Source organism: Caretta caretta, chromosome 11 (genome assembly GCF_965140235.1).
Source record: "Caretta caretta isolate rCarCar2 chromosome 11, rCarCar1.hap1, whole genome shotgun sequence".
Lineage (NCBI taxonomy): Eukaryota > Metazoa > Chordata > Testudines > Cheloniidae > Caretta > Caretta caretta.
The window spans coordinates 23,627,501-23,646,545 of record NC_134216.1 but is presented as its reverse complement, the minus strand read 5'-3'; the positions used below and the strand labels follow the sequence as shown (position 1 = coordinate 23,646,545).

At 40.1% G+C, this 19,045-nt stretch overlaps 1 protein-coding gene across 11 annotated transcripts in view; it reads left to right on the top strand.

Annotated features, from left to right (window-relative positions):
- QTMAN (queuosine-tRNA mannosyltransferase) overlaps positions 1 to 19,045 on the top strand; it is a 364,313-nt gene that overhangs the window by 202,022 nt on the left and 143,246 nt on the right. The window lies entirely within an intron of this gene.

Sequence of the window (19,045 nt, the reverse complement as noted above, 5' to 3'; positions counted from 1 at the left end):
GTTATTGATTCACCTCTAAGTTTCTAGATCAACATTATAAAGAATTTTAAACATGCTTGTGACCTTGACATTACTTTGGAAAATAAAAACAAGTGATATGTATTTTGTAGAAGATTAACATTTCATTCACTTATTTATAATGTAATTAACCTGTATCTCTGTACAAGTTGTTATATTTACTTTTTAAGAGTTTGAGAATTTGAGACATAAGGGCTCATAAATAAAATAGTTAAGGTGACATCCTGGCTCTGTTAAGTCAATAGTAGTTTTGCCACTGACTTCAAGTGGTGCCAGGATTTCACCATCTAAGTACTAAAACACAAAGTAATCACTATCAGTTTATCTTTGGTGATCTAAAGTGATTAAGGTATTTTTGAAGTCATTTGTCAGCCTGGGGTAAATATGTTATGTAACAAAATGGAATTAGTAATAATCCCACAAGCAGTAGATTAGAATAGACATGGTTTTAGCTAGAGCTGCATATAACAAGAAAAAGCAACACAAAAATCAAAACTAAGAACAAATCTACAAGTCCATAATAGTTTTGGAGTAGTTTCTACCATCTTCTGTTCCTATTCTGCACAGTTCCGCTGCAGAATTACTTTTCAGAAAGTGGTGTTACCATGCTGTGTCCTTTCTGGAAGAAGGATTGAAGAATGCTCTAGTCAAAACCCTTATTAGCTGAAACTGCATAATATGTCAATTTCACAGTGTATCTTCTGCAGTAATTTCAGTGCTGGAAATTCAGGAGCTGCACGCCCATAAAGAGTTTTCAAATGGAAAACTCAAGTGCACATTTAGAGACTGCTTTTCCCCTCCTCCCTTCGTTAGGCCGGTGTTAAAATGAAAGGCACTTTCATTGGTTCAAAATGAAACCGGATTGCAGAGCAGAGTTGGCAATGCTGAGAAAATAAATGGATTTTTTTAGAGGTTTTGGAGTGTCAATCCCAGGATATTAAGGATTCTCCCTCAGAAAATATTTGGAAAATAGGCAGAGGGTAAAATTTCCAAGAGTAAAAGTGACTAAAGAACCTAAATCCCATTTCAAAAGTGACTTGAGTGCTTACGAGCCTTTATTCAAGACAAATTTCTGATGCCTCAGTTGCCTCTTCTTCAGTCAGCATCTAATGACAATGATTGCTTAGAGGTGATCTGCTCACAGGATGGATTTCTATCTCCTTTTCCTTCCTCTACTTCCCTTTTCTTCCTGTTTTCTTCTACTTCTCCATTTTTCTCTTCTGTCATTTTTCTCCTGTTCCCTCAGCTTTTACTTCTTCTCTCCCTTTGTTTCACTGTCCTGTTCTTTTTGCTCTTGATTTCTCATGTATGTGCCTCTCCTATCCTGCAGATCAAGTAGCTCAACTGGACCTAGCATCTTGTGTAACAAGTATTGCATCTGAACTCAGCACAGCCTTTTCTCTCACAGAGTATCTAGCTATCCATGCCATAAGATTGACCAGAGGTGTTGCATCCATCTAAGTTATTGCAGAAGAGCACATCAGCCAAACAAGCCATACTTGGGGTGATATTTCAGAGAGAAAGTGGGACTCATACTCATTTGTCTGCATCAAGGGTTCCATTTCTCTGAATCTGTTCACTTCCCACAAAAGCTCTCTGCAAGAGAAGACAGACTTAAATAGTTGCTCAAGTGCGGTTAATACTCTGGTTCCTTAGTATTCCATCCCTCCAATCCAATAGGAAGCTCCTTGAACAGTGTAGAAAGACATCTCAGGGATCCACTCCAGAATATGTATACGCCTGATGAGTTCTCGGGAAGGTAGACTTTCTAAGCCAGAGACCCATTAGAGAGGCCTAATCTTGATTTAGCTCATGCAATTTTCTCTATCATATTCTATGCTCTTTTCTGCCTCATTTCTTCTCTTCCGTCTGCTCTCTCCCCTTTTCTTTCAGTTTTTGTCCCTGAGTGATAAGTCTCCCTAATACTATCCTTCAAATGACATTGCCCCTAATGTAGTCCAGCACTGTCACCTTGGAGGTTATTTGTGATGGCTAATCTATTCCCTACACAGGATAAAACACATTGATTGCTATAGAGCAGGAAGTGGAAACAAATCATAGGAAGTAGTGCAGAACCTCACCAAACCCTAATGTGAACTGAAGAAATCCAGAGGCATCCCTACATATTCAATGGAATCTTTTAAATCCCAGGGATTCACTCACTGCTTTCCATAGAAAAAAGTCAGAATAGAGAATAGATAATTGCTTTCTTATTTTTGATCTAGCGCACAACTGTTAAAGACTCGAATACAACCACACTGCTGCTGTTTTCAGTACAGTGCAATGTTATAGAAATCACACAGAAAAAGCAAGAAAAATGATGAGATTTTTGCTTATTTCACCCTCCGGGGTAGCGAAGGTACATCAAAACACAATATAAGAGTAGTCTCATGAGGAGGGTGCAAATAGTACCACTTTTACTCCTGTTAGCCGATTTATGGCATTACTTTGGGGATGGATAGAGAATTACATACTAATTCGAGTTGCCATCTGCCCCATTTTGACCAGCATAATATTGATTTTATGACCATTGTACTGTATCCCTTAGCACAGCACACAAAGTGCCATTAAAAAAAATGCCCATGTGAGTTTGGTATTTGTGCATGCATTTGCCCAGTTATATATGTACTTACTTTGATAGTTGTAGTAATTTCACATTCAGTTATGGTAATTGTGAGGCCTGGTTTGCCAAGGCTCTTAGCAGAAAGCAAGGGAGGGACAGTGGAATTTCCCAGTGCCTGAGAACCTCATTGCAATATCTGTAGTTGCAGGCTGCAGATGTACTAACCATCACAAAACTTATGAGCCACAAGGATTCCAGGTATTATAATTATATAAACTATGCAGGGATTCCTGCAGAGGTTTAGACCACATTAATACTTCACAGAGGTACAATCAATCATTATCTTAAAAATAAGAATATAGATCAAAACATCAAAGCACCCTTTGTAATAATGATTTTAAAAAATACCAACCACCATCACCAACATCAGTAACAACTAAGGAGATTCCCAGACAAAAATGTTGTTAAACTAGAATTTAGATTATGATTATGTATAAACAGCAGATACTTGGGGGAAGGAGAGTGTCACAGCAGCTTTGAAGCGAATTTGTTGAATTCTGAGGCCTGGGGCAGGGATTTTCTCTTTCTCTCATCCTCTCTCTCTCTGTCTCTCCCTCCTCCTCCTCTCGTCCTCCCCTCCCCAAGACCTGTTGAAACTCCCTGAACACAGCTTATTTACTCAGGCTTTTCACAGGGACCAAGATTTCACCTATGGAGAGCTGCTGTTCACATGTATACTATAAGAGTTACTGAAGTATATCTGTTTTTCTTGCCTTTTAATAGTAATATAGTTTTGTCCACAGGACATTCAAGTCTACTTAAAATGTATACGTGAGCATAAATAAAGGCATGGAAGATCTGAATTTTAAAATTGCAGTCTTTTTGTCGCTTATGTTTGTTCTAAGAAATTATAGTTGTTTATTGAGAACAGCTCTTCAAAACACTGTGTAACACACAGTCCAGAACTTCTCCCCTAATAATTTGATCTAACCTAAAACAGCACTCCAGCCAGTATTTCTAATGTGGTTTTTATTCATCTGACAATGACATCATTATCTTTCCATTCTTTTATTGTTGTTGTTGCTTTTAATAAAATAGTGCACAGATTGACTGTTGGTGCCAATAAAGGAAACTGATTCCCATAAGTGATTTTTCATTAGGGTAAATGAGGTGTTATGAATAAACACATGCAATATAACATGACAACATGTTATGAAGAAAGAATGTAAAATGCACATTTTCTATTACAAGTACATGTGCATAGGTTTATTGGCACTGCAATTTCATAGTATAAATGTGGAGAAAATGCACACAGTACAGACTGAGAAAACCAGAAAATCTGGAACATAAAATGGCAGACATTCAGATTGACACTCAAAATGACTTTTAGTATGTTATGAAATTTCTATTATGTAGTTAGGAGTGCATGAGTTTAGTTAATTTTTAAGCCATAGTTATATCAACCAGGCATCTATAACAATATGCACCAAATTGACAGGTTCTGTTATTTGCTGTCTTCTCAATTATCTATCAAAGTGATCCATATTATCCATCAAAGTGATCAAAAATAAAGATCCAATTCTACCATGCCTATATCTTTACAATATTTATAAATAGGCATGGTAGAATTGGATTTTTATTTTTGATCACTTTGATGGATAAGATCAATCTTTATTTTAAGGCATATTTTTAGATTTTTATCACTCATAATTTTTCGCAGTTGTGCAGACTTGTGAGTTTTTACAATATTTTCCAGTTTAAATTTAAATTTTAAATTTTAAACTTTAAATTTTCAGTGGCCAGACAATAATTATTTAATGACAGTAGATGTTGAGATTCACAAAGGTAAAGCTTCATAACTTTAACTATGAATGTTGTATGTCATAGAAACCAACTAAATGTTGAATTAAAGAAGAAAATATAATTTCTTACTTTTTAGAAACAACCTATATTAGAATTAGAATAGAAGTGGTTTGTGCTGAAACAAAAGCACAATATTTCTAAACCTTCTGTGTGAAACATCAAAAAAATGCCACCCACCTGCAACAACGGGTGTGGGAACTTGATGGGGCCAGCAGTGAAAGGGGGACACTCCCGAAAGGACAATAGGTAGCTCCTCCTCCTGGGAGTCTCTGGCAGTCTCTAGCCAGCTGGGATAGAGGGGTGCCGATTGGCCAGCATTCCCCGGCTCCCAGGATTTAGCCCAGCCCAGAGGCCATGTGTCACTTCTTTCAGCTCTGTTCCATCAGAGAAAGGGTTACTCACCAGCTTCCAGCAGCAGCAACAGCAGTCCTAAGATTCAGAGAGATGCAGGTAAGGATTCTGGGGCATCTTTCCCCAGGTGGGGGAGGCTCTCTGCCCTACTGTGGGGTTCACATCTCTTTCTCCCACCTCTGTCCCAGCATGAGGGGGCGGGGTCTATCCACTATTGGACAGACAGGATTCCATGCTGATTCCATATGTTGGGGTAGCATGGTTAAGGCATGACTGAAAATTTATAACAGAGGGCAGCAGAGGAGTAAAGGGGTAAAACAGACCAGGCACTTTGGCTGGAGGTATGACTCCTTAGCACCCTGCCCAGCTGGTATTCACAGACAGTGGGTTGCCAATGCCAAAACCTCCTTTTCAAAATACGTATATAAAAGCTAATGTGCATTTTGCATTAATGATGGAAAATGTTTTGTTCATAAGGCAGGTATAAACACTGCTGTAGGGTATGCAGGGGCTCAGCATTGTGCACTCTCCTGTTATATGGGTCAACGGCAGTTCCAACAGGGCTGTGGGACAGGGGATCTGCAAGGACCCAGTGCTTCAGCAGATGCCACAGGGAGAGGTAGTAACCATAGAAAAGGCTCCTTCTGCAATTAAGATACAGGGTTGTGGGATTTGTTGTTGGACAACCCCAGCAAAAAAGACATAGCTTATTTATGGAACGGATTTTTGGCCCGTTTTCACAGCCCATACAAGGGCATGCGGTGCTGCTTTTGGGCAGAGAACTTGAAGTCCACTAAAGACTTAAAGCATATAGAAAGGGCAGAGATCACCTTGGAGGTGGCAGCAGGAAGAGTGGCAGGTCCCTCCATATGTTCTAATGCCAGAATGGCATGTCTTCCTTGAGTGTGTTGCTGAAGAAGGTGAAGAGGGAATATAGGCTTATCCATCACCTGTCCTTCCCCTAGGTCTTCATTGGTAAAATGATTATATTGACCCCCAGCTGTGTTCAGAGAGATACTTGTCATTTGATGCCATAGTTAGGGGATTGCAGTTCCAGGGCATGTTGACAAAATGCAACATCATGTCTGCATTCCAATTGCTTCCAGTGCATCCCAGGATTTCAGTTTGAAAGCCACTGATATGTTGATAAAGTCAGGTGTCATTTTGAAAAGATGCAGCTCCCTGCTGGAATGGGCGATAGAGCACCCCATGAAACAGGACAGTCTCATGCACAATCTTGATGGCTTCTTATGTGCAGGAAGACTAGGGGCAACTGCAAGTACATGCTTTAGGCATTTCAGAACCTAGCTGAGGATCTCAGGATCCCACTTGCCACAGAAAAAAAAACCAGAAGGCCCTGCCCCAAAATGTAACATTGAACTGGATTGTTTGGGGTTTCTAGGTTTCCTACAGAGAAAGTGAAATTGATCAGGGCCCTCAGATGGGCTCTCAAAGGGGCAAAGAAAATTACTCGGAGGGAGCTATAGGTGGTCATGGGACGTCTAAACTTACCAAGGGAATGTGGCTTAAGCTGGGAACTGGGTGTCAGGACTCCTGTGTTCTCTTCCTATTTTTGCCAATGACTTGTTACGTGGCCTGGTCAAGTTCATTTATTCTCATGATCATTTAGCTTATCCATCTCTAAAATGCATTGGATAGTACTTTTCTAACTCACAGGGGTTTTGTGAGGCTTCATTAATTAGTCTGTGAAGGCTCCCAGTCAGGCATTTTGTGTTCTTCTGACGTCTGCCTCTGGACTGAGAAAACCCCACCACTTTATCAGAATGACAGTGAAAATGACGGATGACTTAGAAGTGTGGGAAAGATTCCTAGAAGAGTTAAATGGGGGTTTCGATATGACATTCAGACTGGTTGCTCAAGATTGAGCTGCTGGTACAATCTGCTGCCTCAGAAGGTATAGGTTTGGGGGTTTACTTTCATGGTGACCTTGGATGGGTAGATGCTGCCACTACCCAAGTGCAAAACCCCTTTGATAACCCAGGAAGCCGCACTTGGGAATTCCTTCCTGTGGGGTACCCTCAAGGCCTTACACACACACACACACACCCCGCCCCGGGAAGAGCTGAGAAAGAAAACAAAGGAAATCAGCTGTTACCACCAGCTAATTAAACAACATATGCACAAACCTTTTAGGGACAGAAAAATCTAATCTTGTTCTTAAAATAAGTAAATTTTATTAAAAATAAAAAGAAAGAAAATACATCTGTAACTTAGGCTTTTTGCTAGATTTAAACCAAAAAAACAAGTACAGGGATTAAGCATCAAGCTAGCTTTCTTGAGGTCCAGTTTAAAGGTTACAAGCAAAACAAAAGCACCATAAGCCATAAAGAAATGAAAAAGATAAACCTAATCGTGTCTTCCTAGACATTTCCTGATCTACTTACATATCTCGGGTTTCAAATAAGTAGTTTCTAGATATGGTCTGATGATTTTTCATACCTGGCCCAAAGCTTTTTACAGTATAGTTCCAGCCCTGTCTCTGCTCTCCAGGAGAACAACACAGACAGACAAAGGGGAAGTCCCGTCTCCCCCCCCACACACACATTTTTTAAAAGTTCTAGCCTTCCCTTTGGCTCTTTTGGTCAGGTGCCCACTCCCTTCCTTTTAATTACGGACTTTTTAACCCTTTACAGGTAAAGCAAATAGAGAACAGCTACTAACAGGGATTTTATAGCTAACTGGCTGGCTGTAGTCATAAAAGGGAGCTACTCCCCCACCCTCTTCATTTATCATAGCCTGTAAGGCCAGTCGTTCAGACTACACTGAATTTAGGGCATGGGAAGGGATTCATTGTGGGTGGCCCATATCCACACACCAGCTGTCACAATATGTGGTGCCTTTGACCCACAGTGAGTGGGCTTCCTTCACTATCTCTGGCCGCCTAGAGAGCCCATCCTCTTGGAGTAAGTAGGAAAGTTTCCCAGACCCATGTGGACATTTCCTAGTGTGGAAACTCTTAAAAGGTGGTCCAAGAGGGGTGAGTGCCGAAGGGATGACAGGTTACCCCATAATACTGGAAACCCTGTTGGAATTATCAAAGGCTCTGCATGGGGTTGTGACTGAGGGAGCGAGGCCGTTTTATTTATGGCAGCGTTTGTTGTTGCCACCTTTGGCGCTTTGAGAGTGAGTGAGCTGGTGCCTACGGCAGCTACGGACAGTCCAGTGTGCGTTAAATGTAACAGATGTGCAACTATCTGTCCCTCTGCTTCTGTCCCTCTGCTGTACTCAAAAAACAGACCAAAAGGGAAGAGGGGCTTATGTGTGTTGAGGGAATGTGCAGAGGAGTCCTTGTGCCCTCTAAAGGCGATAAGAGCCTCACTAAAAATTTCATGCCTGCAGCCAGGCCAGCTGTTCATACATGGTGATGGTAGCTTCCTGACAAGGTACCAATTCAGCATGGTACTGAGAAAAACCTTGCGCTACTGTGGTCTTGACTGAGTGAATTTGTTTCTCATTGTTTCAGGATTGGGGCAATGACGTCAGCAGCTGCAGAGGGTTTTGGTCTGTGGCATGTGCAGGCAATAGGGCACTGGAAATCAGGGTTTTACCGGACTTATGGCAAAGATGGCAGGGAATGGCAAAATGTCACTACCCAAATGTGCTGGTTTGTTTCAGAAGCTACCCAGAGCATATGCAGGGTTTGGATTTGCAGGCACCCTATAATGCATTGGGCACACAAGAGAGCAGCAGCCAGATCTTAGCTTGGCTTCAGGGCCAAAGCTGTTTACATTTAGAAGGGGCATGCAGTGAGATCAGCTCATACCACTTCTGCACTCACTGACAGTCAAGGGCTGGAAGCAGACCCAGCTCATGTGGACAAGGCTAGAAAGAAAGTTAGAAAGGGGGTCACCAAGATATTCCTTAAGAAAGGAGGGTTCATTGATTCAGCATAGGGACATCCATTCCAATTGGCTGGAAGTTTTCAGGGATGGTAGCGTATATCTGTCAGATGGAGGTGCTGACTTATGACTATGGCACGTGCAGCCAAGGTTTGGGCAGGTGTTGTGATTCCAGGTGGCATAGTTGGGTAGGGAGCAACCAAGCTAGTTGCTGGCACCCCCTTTCCTCAGTTTCCAGTGCAGTTAAGAAAATAAAATGAACATTTCCCAGAGATAAAAGACCTGGGACTTTGGTGATGGACTTTGAGCTCATGTGATAAGATGCGATCTTGTGGCCTTTGTGCTCTGAGGTCAGATCTTGTGATCCTTGCAGGCCAAGGTCCCCACCCTGCTGCACCCTCCGTTCCCCTGTGGGCCAGGGAGGATGCTAGGACTCAGAGAGAGTTGAGTCCTGGGGGATAGGCTGAAGAGAGCCTAACTCACATTATGGGTTATATGGTAAGGAGCCCTATAACCCCCACAGTGGAACCAATTTAATGTCTTGTATAGGAAAGTATAGGTGATGGGCAGGTAGAGCCATTCCCCGTGTTAAAGTTCAATAAAAGTTGTGGCCTGCCGCTTAATTCCATGCATGTGTCTGTCCTCATTTTGCTGCTGTGTCCATATCAATGAGTTATGCATGAAGACTAAACATTTTCTATGATTTTAAACTTCAAGAAATATAGCAAAAATGCTAATACTTGTAAGCAATTTTGCATAGTCTGATCTAAAAGATTTCACATGTACAAAATTACCTAGTTTAAAAAAAGGGAGGGGGGGAATCCAGCCATACTAGAAGTAAAATGCTCTGGTTCTTTGTTGTTTTATTTTTGTGTATATAAGACATTCTGGTGGAAACTACCTGCTGGATGGTGATTTCTCAGATTTCTTTGCAGGTGATCAAGGGGTAATGTAGTTGGCTGCAGGCAGTCTAAAGCGGTCAAATGTGCGCAACTGGTCTGGAGCTTGGAGGTCAACAGGTATCAGAGGCATTCCAGGGCAATGGTTAAAGTTCATGTAGGCATTAGTAGGCAGAAGATCCAGTTCAAGGAGCCAAGTCAACAGGTTAGGGAGGCGAGTTTGGGTGAGGTGGTAAGGCAGGGTCAGGCGAGGCTGCAGAACAACATGTCAGGCTTGGCAGTGGTGTGGTAAGGTAGTGTCAGGCAGCACAACAGGGCAGCACCACAAGGCAGTCTAGGCAGCGACCAGCAGGCAATGGTCTGTTGCTCAGACAGCTTCCACTTCCTGTTGGGTCCTTTATATAGTCCAGATTCCCAATGAGAATGCAGTCTGTCCAGCCAATCAGGAGCCTGAGGCATGGCTGCTGTGAATCTGTAGGCCTTTAGTGTTAAGACTGTTGATAGGTGGTTCAGTGTGCCACTGGTGGGGTACAGCAGCTAAGGATGTTGTCTAGGGACCTGGCAGGCCTGAGTCCTGACATGAAGTGTTTCCAGCCAGTGCCCATAATCTTCATAAGCACTTATTTTAGAAGGTGTCTGGTTTTCTCTGTAGTGTTTTATTAGCTTTCCAGCTCTCACCATAGTATGTTAGCACCAAGAATATGTTTGAATTGAAAATTCTCAGTTTTGTTCTGGTGCTGTATAGCTTTGATTTCCACACGTTGTTAAGTTCAGTAAGTTCAATGGATACCTTTTCTATCCATGATGTCAATTCCTTCTTAAGGGCTCCTTTAGCCAATATGGTGCTGCCAGTAAGGTAAACTGTTCAACTTCCTTAATATTTTTGCCTTCTAATGTAATATTACTACTTGATGTCTGGATTCCATAGATGCTTATTTCAGCATACCTAATTTTGAGTCCTGCTTGTCCTGCTATTTTTACCTGTGTGTCTGTCTTTGTTTGTAATTTTTCAGGAGTGTCACTCAGTAGTGCAATATCAGCATCAAAGTCCAGGTCTTCTAGATGTTTGCCATCTACACAGGCTATACCAGTGTTTGTGTTACTAGTATATTTCTTCGTGATTTAGTGTATTGCAATGCCAACCAACAGTGAATATAAAATGCAGCCCTGTTTCATGCCAGTGTCTACACTGAATCACACTGTTGTCTGGCTGTTCCCCCTTACAGACTACTTCACGTCTCTCTAGATGATCTTGATGATGTTGATTACTTTAGCTGGGATTCCATAGAACTGAAGAATATTTCACAATGCAAGTCCGTGCAGGTTGTCAAATGCCTTTTGAAAATCAATGAAACTGATGAAGAGGGGAGCTTGCAATTCTATATATTCTTACATGATGGTCCTTACCATAGAATATCATTGTGAATATCTGATCTATACAGGATCTCTTGACCCTAAATCCAGCCTATTTTTCTCTAAGCTATGCATGCACTGACTCTTTCGTCCTGTGTAGTGTCACACTGCAGAGGGCTATCCCAACAATACAGAGTAGCATAACTCCTTTCCAGTTGTTACAGTCAGTAGGATCACCCTTTTTGGATATTCTGACAATGATTCAGTGTTTCTACTGGTAGAAGGGGGTTCTTTTTTCCAAACTTAATTGAACAGCTCCATCAGGTTCAATAGGATGGTGGTATCACGTACTTTTGGCATTTCTGCTGTAATTTTATCATCTCCCACCGCTTTGTAGGTTGCAGCCTATATTCTGACATCTCTATCAGACTGATGTTAATGTGAAATTGATCAGGTTCACATGTTGCATCAAAATCTTGTGCTGCGGTGGGTCTGGGGTCTATTGAGGATGTATTTGAAATGCTCTTCCCATCTGTTTTTCTGTACTACCTCAGCTGTAAACATTTTTCCATCTTTGCTTTTTATTGGCCCATGTCCTATTTTAAAATTTCCACACAGGGTTTTTTGTCATTTAGTAAACAGCTCTGTGATTTCCTATCATAGCAGCAGCTGGATCTTCAGCATGTCCCCATCTCTCTTTCCTTGCATTGCTTTTTTGCTGCTTTGTCTGTTTTCTAATACCCCTTCTTTGCTTTTTCCAATAGTTCATTGGTCTTAGCATTCAGGACCTTTTAGTACATTTCTTTCCTCCATAAGATGCCATGTCTCTTGGTTTATCCAATTCTTGCTCTATGTTGCTATCCAGCTGTCACTGCTTCAGCTTGAATTACATTGTCTGTGAACGCTGACCATTTTTCTTCAGGTCCAGTCAGTGTCTCACCTTCCTCTGTCTTGGGCAGTGCCTCCGACCTGCTCCTTAGTTCAGGCTGGAATTTTTTGTAGTACTCTTTCATTTTCAGTTTTATAGTGTGGATTTTCGGTACCATTTTATGTTTAAAGTTGATCTTTCTCCATTTTAATTTCAGTTTAGCAATGTGAAGACTGTGGTCATTGCTAACATCTGCTATTCCATATGCTCTTACATCTTGGACAGATTACCTGAATTTTGAGCTAATGCAGATGTGGGCAATCTGATTTTTGTGTATGTGTTGAGGGAACAGGGTACTTGGAACCACAATTCAGTGAGTCTCTTGCCATTTTGGATGATGATTCACAACCCATGCTTCCCCATTGCTCTTTCCATACCTTGGTTGTCATGTCCTACTTTAGCATTAAAGTCACAGAAAGAAGTGCTGAATATATTTGGGGCACATAATCCAGATGCCAATACACAAACTCCCACATGAAACTGGTAAGTGGTAACCAACTGATATGGGAAAATGAGGGTGCCTGAAAGAGATCTTAAGAGGAAACCTGAGCAGGGAGGGAAGAATAGCTGATCTCAACATCTTACAGCAAATAGAAGCAGCAGCAAATGACAGAGAGGAATGGCAGAGATTGGTTTCTGCCCTGAGCACCAGCATTGGAGAAGGAAAGATATAATGTAAAATATAAGACATTAGGGGAAGCATATAGTGGAAGGAAGTAAATACTTTAACTATAAATGATTCATGGGGATTTTTATTAAGAATGGGAAAAGTTCTGAAATGTCTTATATTTTTTTTGTCTCAACATGTAACTAAGCCCTAATTTTTATTTGAAGGTCTTGTACCCTTCTGGACTGTTACCCTCCCCTCCCCCCCCCCCCCCCCCCCCCCCGCAATCCAGGATTGGTTGTTCATCCAATAGCCTCCTACCCATCTTTGCTATTTTACACTGTTTTACTCTACATGTCTTTGATGCTATCTCATGAATTTCAAAGAGGGATCTTGGCAAGTTTGGTGATCTCTAATGGATGAAAAACTGACTTCAGTTGAATTTGTCTCACACTTTACCAAGATCACTTACATGCAATACACCCTTGACACAGAGAATCACAAAAGTAATCAAGATTTTGAGTCAGCTTGGGCTTAGCAGAGACTGCTAGAACTGCTGAAATCCAATAATAGATAACTAGGTCTGCTGAGTGCAAAACCATCCTTGAGGTGTGTCAGGGAAAGGGATGAGAAAAAGAATGGTGAATGAAAGCAGAGAAGGCATCATCTGTCTCTTCTATAAGCTTGGTGTGAAATTAGGCAAATCATTTTATCTGCATCATATTTTTCACATACGTAAAGTGAGGATAATAATATATTACCTCATAGATTTCTCAGGAGACTTAATTAATTAATGTTTGTAAAAATACTTTGAGATCCTTGGCTGGACAGTGCTATAGAAATTCTGTACATTTTTGATGTTTGTTGAGATTCAACTATTCCCAGGCAGGTATCCGCCAGAGAGCAGATTACACTTGGAGGGAGGCAGAAAGTACATTAGAATGTCATAAATTTGGAAGAGAAGGATTTCTGTGAATTTTGAGGAGAGATTGAGAAAGTTGGAGTGAAGACGTTCTATAAAAATGTGTTAACATTTTCTATAATAACTTCCATCGTTAATCCACGACTTGTCTCTCCAGTTTACATGATCAGATAGACTAAGTTTAGTAGATTTCCCTTTTTAATTTCAATTGATTTGTTTAAGCATCATGCAAAGCTTTAGCTAGTGGTCAGGAAAAATAATGTCCACTATATCATTCCTATCATGTTGACAACATAGTTTATACTGTACATGATTTACAGTGAGCTATGTGGTCTTCCAGGAATTATAAATGTTATATCCAGGTACAACCTTTTAGACATCATGATATGTAATAAAGCTTAAATGTCCAAACTAGTCTGCGGCAAATGTCTTTCAAACTACGTCCAAAAATGAATTATTTTACATGAGTACTGTGGATTCCAGTTATGACTATTCATGGGTTTGTGCTTACATCCTTTATCATGTCTCCACTGTTGTTAATAAAATACACAAAACTACTTTATGCCAAAACAATGGAAGTTAATGCAGATAACTTGTTCTAAAGTTAACCATCAAATAAATCTTTTTTACCCCCCAAAAATGCGTAAGTGAAATGGTGTTCCAAAACTTTTAAAAATTGTCAAAATGATGAACACTCTGTGTGTAATACGAGCAAATACCACAGAATTGATTGCACACACATGTCTTACATAAAGGATATTAAATAGTTTACTCCAAAGAGAAATTGGTGAAGTCTTATCTTATATAAAAAATTCTGTAATGACAGGTCAGATTTATGAGGACTGAAAACTGGGAAAGAAAAAAATCTTCAGAGCTGGGGCAGTGTATGATTGGAGAGGAGAGATAAAATATTAGGAAGGTAGAGGAGGATAAAACACAGAATACCTGGGCAGTCGCACCTCTCAGACTTCAATGGACTATTTTCAAAAATACTTTAATCAAATTATGCCATGGCCACATTGCTAGGTAAACATAATTTGAAATTTGTTTTTTTTAATTTCCTCATATAATTTTTATAGTAGTGTAAACAGGACCTAAAGTTGGTTTGCACCTCAACATTAATTGTGACTACAGTTTCAGACAGAATTAAGCTGGGGATCATTTGAGTTTTGATTAATTTGTTGGTAGTCACTGTTTCTACAGTAAAAGTGAAAAGACTCAAAATGAGTGACATGAAGGAAAAAAGAGCAAGGATGGTCTTGTGATTGAGGCATGATACTAGGAGTTGAGTGATCCAGGGTCTGTTCAGGTCACTGAAGCTGTCTGTCACTCAGTTTTTCTATATATATAAAATGTGGATAATAATACTTACATCATAGAGATCCTGGGAAGATTAATTCATTATAATATTCTATTGAAGGCACTGTATCAGTAAAAAAATAAAAGTATTTAAAATGGTAAATTATATGGAATTTTGTGTCAGTTTGTATTACTTCAATATTAATATTTCCATATTTCTGAAGTAAAGGAACATAAGTAAATGGGGATCTAAAATAAGACATGTATTAGAGCCATCATCAACATTTTCAAACTTAATTGCCTAAATTTAGGCACCTAAGTCCTTATTTAGACACCTAAATAAGTATCCTGATACTCAGAAGTGCTGAGCAACCCCAAGTCCCATTGATATAATCTTTTCGTGTTTTAGAGAGTAGCTCAAACACATAGGCATGGAAAATGTAAGATTATGGAGCAGCACAAATGACACTTATTTGGGGAGCACCATCACTAGTTAGATCCTTTTATGGTACCTCTAAAATAATGCCATTAAGAACTGGCAATATCAGGCAATTCTAGATCTATTCTATTCTATCTAGGTTCTCATACTGTGCTTACTACAGTCATATCTGAGCGCCTTCCAGTAGTGCATTACGCAACATGACTCCACATCTGTAATGTGTTGTCTGTTCTCTCATCCTCTCCCCCAAGGGAGAAGTGTGTGCAAGGGAGTGTCTTACTTTGGTATATGTTTGGAGGGTTGGTTTTTGTTGTTATTTTGTAAATATATACTTTGTTATATGTTTGTTAGAGAAGGCAAGGTCAAATAAATGTGTCTTGTACTTGGAGCAGAAAGTAGTGAGGTTTGTGATGGTCCTTAGTTCTTGGGGAAGTTCAATCCAGTCTCAGACTGCCCCCAGAGAAAGTTCTATCTACCACCAGATTATCTTTACTCTTATTCTAGAGAGTTCCACTGTGCCAGAGAAAAGCATAGTTACAGTGTTTGTCCCAAAGCTTTAGATTGTCTTTTAGATATCCTGGGCCCAGGCTATTGAGACCTTTAAAGATAAGGACCAAGACCTTGAACTTGATTTGAAATTCAATGGTAAGCCAGGGTAGACAGTAGAAGACAGGTTAGATGTGCTCACAGTAGCCTGTGTTGCTGAGATTTGCTCCAGCAATCTGGTTTAGTTACAGTTTCCTAAATACTGAAGGCTTCATTCCCAGGTATATTGCATTCCAGCCAAAGGTGATGAAGGCATGGATAACTGAGACCAAGTGTTCGTCCTCCAGGATGGAACAGAGTCTTCTAGCCAAGTGGAGATTGAAGAAGGCATTATTCACAGATGCTGCTCAGCATCACTGAGAAATCTGAGAGTATGCCTAGTCTACAGACTGAATTCACCAACTGTGGGTGTGTATCTGCTGCCAAAGGAAACTGAACTGTGGCTGAAAACTCCTCAAAATATTTTCCTCTGCCCACCAGCATCACAATCTCAGTCTTGCTTGGGTTGATCTTCACACAGCTATACTACATCCATAAGCTGATCTCATCCAGACACTGAGCGATCTTGGTGGAAGGGGTATTGTCATCTGTGATGACAGCTAGAACTGTGTATCATCTACGTATTGATGGCACTTGAATTCATGTCATCTGACCCTTTCACCTCATGATTTCATGTAGATGTTGAAAGGGATCAGAGAGAGTATCCTTGTGAAACTACACAAGTGTGGGGTCTAGTGGTGGAAGTGCAGTTTCCCATCACTACTCATTGGGTAGCTGATGGGAAGCACTCAAACCATTTCAGTGTATGTCTACATTTTGAGTTGTAGGTGTAATTTGCAGCTTGTGGAGACATACCTGTGCTAACTCTAATGAAGTTACAACACTAAAAATAGAAGTGCAGCCACAGTGGCATGAGCGATGGGATGGGCCAGTCACGTATTTTCAGTGTGCTAGATTGCTCAGAGCTAGCACGGGGTTGTCTTCTCCAGCTGGAAATTACATCTCCAGCACAAAGTGTCACCGTATACTTAGTGCATTACTCTGGACCTCAGCCACCTCTTTCAGATCTGACAGCAGAACCTCATGGTCAGTTGTGTGGAGTGCTGCAGAGAGGGCTAGGAGGATGAGAATGTCTGCCGGTCCTCTCTCCATTGACAGGAGAAGATCATCTGTCAGTGCCACTAATGCAGTTTCAGTTCCATGTCCTGGTCTGAATCCGGATTGTGCTGGGTCTAGAATGTTAGCTTGTGTTAGATAATATCTATTATCGTATTATTAGTATGAAATTTAGGCAAATAATACTTTGATGAGCACATTTGTTCAGAGCAGCTAATGTAGTTGTAAGTATGTTAGGTTAGCCATTGGTAAGATGCTACTTTTTTATACAGATATTTCTTCATAAAGTGCATGGGAAGTGCATGTGAATTTTGATTTACCAAAAACATTTGGTAAGATTCTACATTAACGTTTACTGGTAATAGTAAGCAGTCCTGATATGAGAATGAAATAGCTGTCTTTGAAAATGGTAAATAAATGGGATTGGCTGAGGTTGGCTACTTCATCTAGATGGAAAGGGTTTACCTCCGAGATTGGTTTGGGAACCTCTCTTGTTTATAATATGTGTAATTGATTTGGATGAGGATGTTGAATGTGAAATATCCAAATTAGATGATTATATCTACAGGATAAATATAACAAATAATGGGGTTTTGTTATATATCAAACTGCTGTAACTAGATTCAAAAGAATTTGGATCATTTAAATAACTGGGTCACTAAGTGGAAAGTACAGCTTAATGTCGTTAAATGTAAAATAATATGTTTGCAGGTAACAACCCAAAATAGAGAGTACAGATTAAACAGAACAGTTATTCAGCATACTGACTAGGAAAAGAAATTGAGGGGTTATTGCAGACAAATCCTCAAAGTAATCAGTCAAGTGTATGACTGCAGTAAACTTCTGACAGCAGTATGGTTAGAATTTTGGTAGAATTTCAGAGCCATTTATTTGCCTTTAAAGAGACTGAATTGTAGGGTAATGTGGATGAGTCCAGGGTTTAAGAATATTTGTTTTGACAATAGGCTAAAGAAGTAGTTTATTCTCAATTCAGAAATGAAGGTTTCAGTGTGATTGAGTAAAAATATGAAGAATATAGAGGGAGTCGGTAAAATAGAGCAAATGTTCATTCTGGTAAAACGGTTCAATAACCAGGCCACGCAATCTAAACATTTGGAAATTAAAGGAAACTGGGAATTCAGACTTATTTATCTTAAATAGTACTAACCACATGAAATGTGTTGCCAAAGAAGGCCCACAGAAACAAATTTAAGTAACTAACCTTAAGATACATATATATATATTTATGAAAGAGAAGACTTTGCAGGACCCAGTGACAGAGCTGTGCAGTTAGTTTGATAACTTAAAAGAGACAAACTGATGGAAAGAAGTGACTTTTTCCTCTCTCAGCATTTCCTGATGATGGCCCATAATTCACAACTACTTAAAAAACAAATATCAAAATTACATAGCATAAAATGTCACTTTTCAAATAGTACTAAGTGAGCACTGTGTCCTGCATATAACTAATAAAATGTATCCTGTTGTTGATTAGCTTTCAGTGGGTGAATAGAAGTGTAGTATGAACACATAACTGGAATCCAAGAACTCCTGAATTGTAAGACTGTCTCTGTGACCTTGGCAAAGTCACTCAATCTCTTTATTTCCATTTTCTTTGCTGTAAATGAGAATGTGGTAATTATTCAGACCTGCTGCCTAGTAGGGAGAGCCCAGGAAGATGCCTCTAGCTTGAGAGTGGATCTTATGGTGTCTCCTTTAGAAAGGGTATGTGCTTCTGAGCACCTTGGTTTATAGGGCAACAGACATGTCTGGCCTTTGTCTACTGCTGCTGCAGTTACTAAAGGGAGCCAGTAGGGGCATTGCAGGTTGAGAGGTATACGCTGTTTACTAATATGCAGTGTTCCAAATATAATTTTCTAACTCAGTAGGTGTATTGTTGCTAGGCCCCACTCATTTTACAAGTGTGGGAACAGATTCCTATACCTTGTGTCATGATAGGAATGGTCTGTATCCTTATTTTAGACATCAGCCAGGTGAAATCTGAAGTTCACTTCAGCCTACCTCATGTTATAGACCAAAATGCACAACTAAATTCTAAGGTTTTGGTAACCTATTTGTTAATTATTTTGGGATAATATATTTTTAACAGAGATCCATTTGGGTCAGATGATGAGTAATGAGATTAGGAGACTTTCACTTTCATGCCACAGGTTCAAATTTAGCCCAGGTTATTAATGAATGAAAGCTGACGTAGGGCAGCTGTTCATTGTCCTATAAGAAGTGATTTGCTGGTCTCAGTATAGTCTCTAAGAGACAACTG